We start from the raw sequence: 8,009 nt of genomic DNA, 5'->3' as shown, positions 1-8,009 counted from the left end.
CAATGTTCATTGTTCATCTTCTCTAACTCCTGAACTCGTCTTACAATGTGGAAAGGGTGAAGAGAAAGAGATTCTGCTTTTTTTTTTTTTTTTTTTTTTTTTTTTTTTTTTTTTTGAGGGAAGGGTAGGGAAGGGGGAAGATAGTGGGAGAAGGGAAGGGGAATGAAGGGAAGAACTGTACATTTAAGTACATTTGAAACAAAATCCACTGTGAAGAAATTGTTTGGGGCCAGGTTTGCACTGCTTCTACGTTTCCCTCCATGTATTTCATGTCAAACAACTACCTTACTATTCATGAGAATACTATGTTCCCTATTTTCTGTATATGTATGGAATCAGTTCAGGTTTCAACAAGAGCTGCTCCCACTTTGAACTGATTACAAAAAACAAAATAGTACACAAAAATAAACAAGTAAGAATCCTCCACATTTCGCTCCTACTGATGTTGCCAAGTCCATGTTCAAAACCTCAGCATTTTCTTCTTTTCTGAATGCCAGCTACACATAATTGGTGAAAACAACATCTTCTCCATTTCACTTACAAACATCCACAACAGGTTCCCCACCCAGTAGAAACCTCAGCTTCCTTCATTAAAAATCTCTGAGTCCAGCCCCCACTAACCTTTGAAAACACTCATTTATCTTATTCTGCTTTGAAGAAGAACAAGAACAAGAAGAACAACAAGAACAAGAAGAACATGAAGAAGGACAACAACAACTACAACATCATCATCATCATCCCTGGGCTTGAGATAATTCCATTGTCCTAGTGAAATTAATCACAAATTCAGGGAACCCTCTATGGAGGAACCATCAGGATTATATCCCAGTCTTTCATCTGATCTGAAAAACGTAAAGATTGCTGATCTAAGTAAGCATTCACATATCACAAACTGGGAAATGAAGCACAGAGAGAAATGATGACTTGTCAAAAGCAACATACATCAAGGTAGTGGCAGAACAAAGTCTGAAGTGAAACCTGTGACTTTTTAGCAGTGTGTATACATTGCTGCTTATGTATTCTGAAGGTGGCCTTTGCCCCAAAATTAAGATGATTTTCCATGCAAGATAAGGCAGTAAGTCATTCCTATATAGAACATCAGCCCTTAGACTCTTCTAAGCAAAAATGGAGTAACAAGACAGGTCTTGCCATTTAGGTGGATGGCTTGTGAGTGAAAGCAGGTATCTCCTATCTCTGTAACAAAGGTAAAATATAAAATTTCTCTAGAGAAGCTTCCAAATATATATTATGAGGTGTTAGAGTTTGGAGATAGATGTTGGCAGTCCTTTACTATAGTTCTGTATTAGAAATTCATTCAGTGCCACATTAGAATATTAAAGGCTCAGAAAATTCTGTTAAAATTTTCCACATAAACAAATAATTCCAAAATTTATTTGCCCTCAGAGTCTATTTTTTTACCCTCATTCTTTAGCCCTAAACCTTATTTCTCAGGAAAAATCTCATTTGGCTATTACTTGTATACACTATAGGATTGGAATATCCATGGTTTGATTATTTTTTTCACAAAACCCTGGGTAATATTTAACCAACATACCCAAAAGCAATGGACTAGTACAACATCAGTTAATTGGTAAATATTTATTAAATAAATTATAATGTTGGACAATGGTAGGAAAGAGAGCAATCAAGTAAATATAATATACTCTAGACTCTTACAATGTAATGGGGAATTCAAGAATATACTGTGGAAAAATCCATTGACCATTTAAGAGGATATGTTGGGTGGTAGAAAATACAAGAGTCCATCCCTGTATCTAGTCCAGAAGTAAAGAAAAAGTATAGCCTGACTTTCAAAACTGCCCAGAGAGATTGGAACTTGTGGGGGTGAAAGTACAGGGAACTGAGTGTGTGAAGAGAAGTAGGAAGAATGCTTTAAGAGTGAGAAAAAGATAAAATGTAGATCAAGATGTGCTCCAAAGGCAAGAAAGTGGATTTACTTTCTTTTTTGTGAACATTTATTTATTTATTATCTACACATAATAAATTATGCCTGCTGGCCAGAACAGGACACCAGATCTCATTACACATGGTTGTGAGCTACCATATGGTTTCTAGAAATTGAACTCAGGACCTTTGGAAGAGAAGGCAGTGCTCTTAACCACTGAGCCACCTCTCAAGCCCCCATGGATTTATTTCTATATCCTACTTTCTCATTCAAGTCATGGTTCTTCTATGAAAATTCTGGTGTTCTGGCTGCAAGAAAAGGAATGTGAAAGAAGATATTAATAGACATAATAATAAATTAAATTTTACTTTCTTCCTAGTATCCCTTATGTATTTTCAATATCATTGGGCATTCCAAGGAGTTCTCACAAGGTATGTAGATATATATATCCCAGATTTATAGGCCCCAGAGCTTCATCATTCTTATTCTGACACCCCCTGATTAAATCTTCAAGCTCTCTCAAAGCCATAGAATAATGAGAGAGTTTGGTGTTTCATAAACTTTTGTATATAGTCATCAGGCTATTCCTTCTGTCCTGGGCCTGGAGCTGATAAGCATGAGCCACACTTGGGGTATTTGACAAACTGACACTCTACCACACAGAGTGTCTAACTCAGCTTGTCAAATACACGGAGCGTGACACTGCAGAAGGCCAGGTCTGAAGATTCCACAGGGCAGCAAGACCATCCTGGAAGATATGCACCTGGAAAGAGAAGTAATGTGCTGATTAAGTTATACCCCAAGCCTCGGGCAAATGGCAGAGGCTTGCATGACCAGATAAAACTCCAAAAGAAGCAAATAAGTAAAATAGGCCTAAGGCCCCAAACCAAAACAAGGATTCTGAGTGTTTTCCTGGAGACTCTGGTGGCCCAAGCCAGTGTTAACTCTTCTATCAGCTGAATGGGACCGTTTGTTTGTCATCCTGCCTCCCTGATTTTAAAGGGCTCAGAGATAATATCCTTGTTCCTTTCCCCTACTGACTTCTTTCACTCTGTATTGTCAGCATACCGGTTATGTACCTAGACATTGAGTCTTTAAAAAATGGGCTTGAATTCTAGCTCTGTCATTAACTAGCTGGACACCTTAGTTAAATGATTTTGTGTTCCTGACACCTAGTTTTTTACAGCCACAGGAACATGCTTGAAGTCATTGTGACAATATGTGATAAAGCCATTAATTTAATATCTGTTATATAACAAATGCTTAAAACTTGTTATAGCCAGTTATGATAGTGCATGCCTAAATACTAGTTTTCATGGACAGAGGTAGGGGAGCTTCAGGTTTGAGGCCAACCTGAGCTATGTAATATGACCCTATCTAAATAAAACAAGACCTAGGGATAAAACTCAGGGGTTAACATGTACAAAACTCTGTATTTGATCCCCTGTGCAGAAAGAAAGTGGCTAAAATTAAATGAAATAAATATTAACATGAAAAAATGATTGACAATTTATTTAACAGACCTGAAGCGGTAATTTCTTGGGGCCTTAGCCAGCATTCTCATAAATAGAAAAGAAAGGATACATTAAAATTCCTTTATTAGTCATCATGTTTTACCCACTCAAGAGTATAAATGAGAAAATGGAGTTTAGGGAAAGACTTGCTATAGGTCATACAATAAACTATTTATAGTTTGGAGGTTATGTTGTATATCATCTCATTATATCCTCAGCTTTCCTTGCCATCACTTATTCCTGTCTTTTTGTTATATGCCTCTGCAAAAAAGGGAGAGGAATAGCAACACAGAGCAATGGATTTTGCAGGGCAAAATTAACCTCTTTGCAGTCAGAGACACTAGGGCAGTAAGGAAGCTGCCAGAAGAGCCATACCTAGAACTACTTTGTAATTGTATGTTGCATCACACATAATTAAAAACTCCAGCATGCCATTATTGAATTTGTCCTGCCCAGATCTAAATGTGGGTTTGGAAAAAGTAGAAGGTCTGTATTGATCACTGGCATAAAAAGTGGCAAACATCCCAAAATTACTAAGAAAGGAAACTTCCCTGTATGCTATTTCAGTAAGAATATGCTGGGGTTTTTTTTCTAAACGCTTAGCTGGATGTAACAGGTTAACACATCACTCCAATTTGATGAATTAAAAGCTGAAGATCAAAATTGTCTTTTCTATTCTCTAACTTTTCTCTCCATCTCCAAATTCAGCTTACATCTCCTGTATGTGTGGTATTTTGACAAAGCAGTTGTCAAGGTCACAGTGGTACAGTGGAAAGAATCAGACAAAAATCAGATAGTGATCCTAACCAATCACAGTTGGGATAAGTCTTTGTTAGGCTTCAATTGTCTTCTCTAGAGATAGAGACAAAAGTCTTTCTTGTCAAGGTGGCTGAAAATTGGTGAGATTTCCCTAGCTATTTCCAAAGGTACTTAAAGAGACCTTTCTTCAGAATCTGGAGCTAGTAAAATCCAAGGAAACTGATTAAGAGTTTTAGTTTACAGTGCCAAAGAAAAGAGTTGCTGTTTCCTGTCATCATCTCTACTGCCTGTCAGCTGTTGTAAAAAGAGTTGGACACTCCAGAGGTACCCATAGTCTCCTGGATGCCATATCTGGCCCCCTTCACCCCAGAAAGCTAAGGAAAAAGGTATGAGAGGGGCTAAAGAGTCAGGGCATTGAGTTAAAAAATTATAAATACTGTTTCCCAATACTGATGAAAGGAATTAAGCTGGATGTAGGCCAGTTTCATTTTCACTCTTGATGTTTCAGTTCACACCTGTTCAAAGGAGTACAGAGAAGAAAAGCAAGTTCAGTTGAAATAAAGTTAGTTCAGACCCATAGAATGAAGAGATACATGAGGTAATAGTTGAAGGATTCTTAAACTCTTGTATTTGTCGTTATCCTATTTGAAATAGCATCATTTATCCCCATGAGAGTGCAAAGTCCTCCATTGGATAGCTCCAGAAAGTTGCTCTCAATGAGACCAAGCATAGATCAGTCTTCATGAAGGAAATTGGAAGACATAAACTTGGTAAAAGAACAATGAGGTTTTACTCAAAAATCATCAAGTTTTCAGAATAAGTCATATCAGGAAATAGATTAGTGAAAAAGAAGTACCCAGGACCATGTCCAAATATCCAGATCTCTTCCAATATAAGGAAAGCCTGAGTTGCAGGGCACCTCTTAGTTCTTTGTGTTGTCTCAGTCCTCATACAGCAGGGCAAAAAGAGCACTGGCCCATAGTTATATTGAGCTGTGTTATAGGTTTTCTGTTCCTCATTGACATATTTGTTTTCTTTCTACTCCCAAACTTCGTTCTATGTGACTTTTAGATTCTAAGATTGGAGTAGTGAAATACAAGAGCAGAAAAGAAACTTTCATGGCTCAGCCATACACTTCACATCAACACCAGTTTTCCAGGGTGTGTTTGAGCATCATTCTCATCCCCTTTCTCAACTGAGGGCTGCTAGCCTTCCAAAGAAGAATTGTAGAGATTAAGACAATAGGCAGCACTCCATCATTGTCTTCCTCTTCTCTGAAATTGAGTCCAACACTGAGTGCTAGAATACAGAAATGACTCACTCAACGAAACATGATATAAAAAGAAAAGAATAAAAAATGCTATTCAGAACTCCTAACTCCTGACTCTGAAGAACATTCAACTTTTACATGACTGACTGTCTTCTAAACACCATCATTTGTTAGGAATTATAATGTCCTTTCTCTCAGCTATCATAAGCTCTAGGATAGAAAGCCAATAGAAAACTTCATCTGTCTTTGACCTGCATCCCTAACTATGATCTGTTCATCAGTTAGGTATATCCAAGCTACAGTTGTTGTGGGCACTGCACTGTCTCAGCATGGAAATCTAAGAGAATAAATAAGTACTATACCTGTCATTGAAGTGGTGCCTTTGTCTTCAATGGGATATAGGTACTGAACTGAACTATAGAGATCAGGGGAAGCTGAGCTTTATGTTGTGAGCACAAAGGTCACATGTTTGGAAGGACTCTCTGTGTCATGAAGAGGAAACAGAAATGAGGAAGATAAATTTGAGGCTAACCAACGGAAATCTGGGTACAAATTGACAAAACAGAGCTATTGTGAAAAGAGTTGCTAATGCAGCAATAGCCCCTACTTCTATCTCCAGCCATTCTCAACCAACCTCCAAAGACACTGACTTCCCATGCTACTGAGTGGGAAAGCAGGAAGTAACTAGTTGCCTTTGGACTCTGCCTATGAAGCAAGGAGGTTTCCCTAGAGCAACTTTGGGAATCCTCATATATCAGAGCTATGATATTACCTAATGAAAATCCTTTGTCCAAATTTAAAACTTGTGTCAATTCTGAAATATGACACCACCCCATTTCCATTGAAACTGTGTTCATCTTATTGTGCAAGAATTCCTTCCAGCCCTAGAATAGCATTTTATGTCTTTCCTAGCACAGAGAACCAGCTACACAACTTCCAAGGGCTAGCAGGAAATGATTGTGACAGATTCACCTTTTTAAAGACAAGTTTGTTCTCTTTGAGGTTTGACTGTCATTCCCATGATTCTACATCCCGAACTTTAGGAAAGTTAAAAAAAAAAAAAAAAAGGTAACAAATGGAGAATATAGAAATTTTGGCATTTTGCCTCCAGAAATAACAGCACCTACTTGCTCCATCTTAACACAGTACCTTTGTGGAAGTAGAGGTGGCTGATTTACCAGACATTAGCTGCATGGGGTCTGGGACCTCAGGCCTCTGCAAATACAACACAATGAACAGTTCTCCTTAGAAGCCAGCATCCACTGGGCCATCTTGCAGAGCATGCAATTCAGTATTTCTCCACTGTAGAAGTAAGTGAGGGCAAACTCAGGGCTCAACCCTCACTACCACCTGGAATGTCTTCTCAGGTTGCAGCTTGATTTGAACTTCAAGCTTGCCTTGAGGTACTTAGGAGTGCTGCTATTGGATTGTTCCCTCCTTGTGAGTCTCAGAGACTCTGCATTCTCCCTAGAGATACAGCAAGTGAGACAAGCCATGTTCTGACCAAGCTCCTACAGGGAATATGCTGGTAACTCTCTACCACATGCTGTAAATAAACAGCTTGTCTAAGCAAACAACACTAGGAAATAATAGGGGAGACAGAATTTGCATTCAGTTATTGCTCCAGGTGTTAGGATGTTTTAAAATGCATTATATTAACCACAAAGAAGAAAAAAGTAGCTAAAATAAAAGATTATCTTTAGGTTCAATGTGACAATCAGGATGAGAAAGAGAACTAAAGAGTTTGGGAAGCTGGCGAGTTATATGCTCAAACCCCATGTATGCAGTCTCTGGGAAGTTTTCATTCACAATCAGACAGATGATAGATTCTCATATAGGACTTTGTACCTTAAATTTTAATGACACAGGGGATGAAGAATGGGGAAAGATCCTGTGATGTTTTCAAGATCTACTTAAAACAAGTTTGAATGGTTGCAGTGCTCTGGTTATGCCTAAACTAGTTCAAATAAGATCCTGGACAATATTCAAGCTGTTGTAAATAATTGATTCATGACATATAAAGATTTTAAAGTTCAAACTCAAACCAAAAAAACACATATCCTGAGAGTTAAGAGTGTGAGGATCTAGTCTCAACTCTGTTCCTTCTCTAAACAGCATAGTTGGGAGTCATTGTTGTTCTCAGCATCTCTGATTCAAGCATTCCACGGTTCCTTTATTAATGACTAGATACCTAATCCTCTATTTATCATGTGTTTCCCTGTGGTTACAGGGCCTAAGGCTCTGAGGATAGCCTAGAATAGGGATCAATTCACATTTGTACTATTTTGCAAATAATTTCCTTCCACCAGAATAATTTATTAGCTTAGGCCCTGAGAACAGTGTCTCCATATTTGGCTTCTAGAAAGATATGACTCTTGTTTCTTTGGGGTTTATGACTAAAACTTGGAATAGAAGCATAGCAGTAAGCCTTTTTCTAAGAAGGGACTATGTTCTCTCAAGTAACTCTTGAAAAATTACATTGAGCAACCCGTTGCTTTTGTATGCCCTAAGTTAAGATATTCTAGTGGCTATTTTGTTTTCTTGTGTGTGTGTGTGTGTG

The 8,009-nt window shown here is 38.0% G+C and overlaps 1 long non-coding RNA gene across 1 annotated transcript; it reads right to left on the bottom strand.

Moving 5' to 3' along the window:
* Nucleotides 1-1,588: 1,588 nt before the first annotated feature.
* LOC127217870 (uncharacterized) lies at nt 1,589-5,853 on the bottom strand. The gene is made up of 2 exons (XR_007834126.1): nt 5,812-5,853; nt 1,589-4,694 (listed from the first exon to the last, which is right to left on the bottom strand). It is a non-coding gene; the product is annotated as an uncharacterized LOC127217870 (long non-coding RNA).
* Nucleotides 5,854-8,009: the final 2,156 nt, after the last annotated feature.

Source organism: Phodopus roborovskii, unplaced genomic scaffold, assembly GCF_943737965.1.
Source record: "Phodopus roborovskii unplaced genomic scaffold, PHOROB, whole genome shotgun sequence".
In the NCBI taxonomy this organism is placed as follows: Eukaryota; Metazoa; Chordata; class Mammalia; order Rodentia; family Cricetidae; genus Phodopus; species Phodopus roborovskii.
Note: the sequence above shows the minus strand (reverse complement) of the source record. Positions and strands in the feature narration are given on the sequence as shown.